Source organism: Mastomys coucha, unplaced genomic scaffold (assembly GCF_008632895.1).
Source record: "Mastomys coucha isolate ucsf_1 unplaced genomic scaffold, UCSF_Mcou_1 pScaffold6, whole genome shotgun sequence".
Lineage (NCBI taxonomy): Eukaryota > Metazoa > Chordata > Mammalia > Rodentia > Muridae > Mastomys > Mastomys coucha.
This window is the reverse complement of record NW_022196912.1, coordinates 32,183,920-32,185,422: the sequence shown is the minus strand read 5'-3', so window position 1 is coordinate 32,185,422 and position 1,503 is coordinate 32,183,920. Positions and strand designations below refer to the sequence as shown.

At 35.9% G+C, this 1,503-nt stretch overlaps 1 long non-coding RNA gene across 2 annotated transcripts in view; it reads right to left on the bottom strand.

The window, feature by feature from the left end:
* LOC116080311 overlaps positions 1 to 1,503 on the bottom strand; it is a 69,792-nt gene that overhangs the window by 18,516 nt on the left and 49,773 nt on the right. The window contains exon 3 of one of the 2 annotated variants that reach the window (XR_004114391.1): positions 601 to 796. The exons of the other annotated variant lie outside the window; for it this stretch is intronic. This is a non-coding gene — a long non-coding RNA (uncharacterized LOC116080311). The remainder of the gene's footprint in view (positions 1 to 600; positions 797 to 1,503) is intronic. 2 annotated transcript variants of the gene reach the window in all.

The window sequence follows — 1,503 nt, the reverse complement described above, 5'->3', positions numbered from 1 at the left end:
AAATAAATTTAATCTACTTTCCATATATACCAAATTTAAATTTACCCATAAAACATTCTGTCAGCACTCCACTCCACAAATACTCCTTTTCTACCTGATGCATCAGCAACACTCCTGGGTGCTATCTTCCTTGTACCCAGGAGTGTTGCTGATGCATCATTCTCCACATTCTTGATTGACAAACTTAAACTTTTCTTTACAGGTTTATCTGAAATCTACATTTATTCCTTTCCTCTCATTTCCTAAGTGGGCATCTAGCAACTGTATACGTGTGTCTATTCCTGCTGTTCAATCACTAGGCAACTAAAGGAATATAATCTGTCTCACTGCGTAAGGTGAGTTACTTGAAGGGAATCACTGAGCCTATTCTTTTCACACTTTAGCATTTAGCTCAGTGATTGCAGAACATGTTTGGTCAATGTTGGTGGAAGTCATGCCTAGAGACTGACAACCTTGCATTTTGAACTGCTGTATTTCGCTGAAAATGTCTAATTACATGTAGGGAGTTCTAACTTGAACCCCAATGTTAAGATTCACCAGTATCACACTGTGCTTCAGTTAAGATCATTTTCTATTTCTAGTACCAGTATTGTTACGTACTTCCAGCTTGGAGGGAAGGGCTTGCTTTTGACTCTTCTCACTCTCAGCCAGCTAGACACTCTTCCTGCTCATTTCTTTTCCATGTCTTGAACTTATGTCCCATTCATTTTCTGCAAGGCTTCAAATCTATTGTTTGACTTATTAGGTCACATCACGATCCTGTCTTAGGTTTGACAGAATGAGCCCCTTGCATATCCTGTGAAGTAATTACAAAGAATGTAATCTGTATTTCCAGAACCATTTTAGAAAGGACTGTGCATTTCTTGGCTCTTTGTGCTTTCCTAGAATGGCTTAGAAATGTGCCCCTGCTTTCTCTGATAAAAATGTCCATGTTTATTCATCAAAAGGAGTACTTCCCCTCTTTGTGTATTCTTCAACAGAAAGGAGAAAGGCATTACACTTCCTGTCACTACTACACACAGAGATACATTTCTCTCTCTGATTTCATTAGAAATTTGGATGTTGACATTATTTAGGAGTTAGCAATATTTTAGCTTATACAAGCTCACAGGTATAGTCTACTTATGAACAAAACTACATAATGCTAAGTGCCAGAGTGTCAGTTCTGGTTGTCCATTTAACAACTTTTTTTTACAGAAGTCACCTAAGACCATCACTAATCATCAATATTTACATTATGATTCATAATAGTAGCAACATTACAGTTATGAAATAGCAATGAACATAATTTGATGGTTGGGGGTCACCACAGCATGAAGAGTTATGGCTATCACATTAGGAAGCTTGAGAATGACTGTGTTAGGGTATTGATATTTTCTTTAAAATTTTAATGGTTTATACATATATATGTAAAAAAATTTTAATGCTTTATACATATATATATATATATACATACATACATATATATATATAAAGAGAGAGAGACAGAGAGAGAGAGAGAGA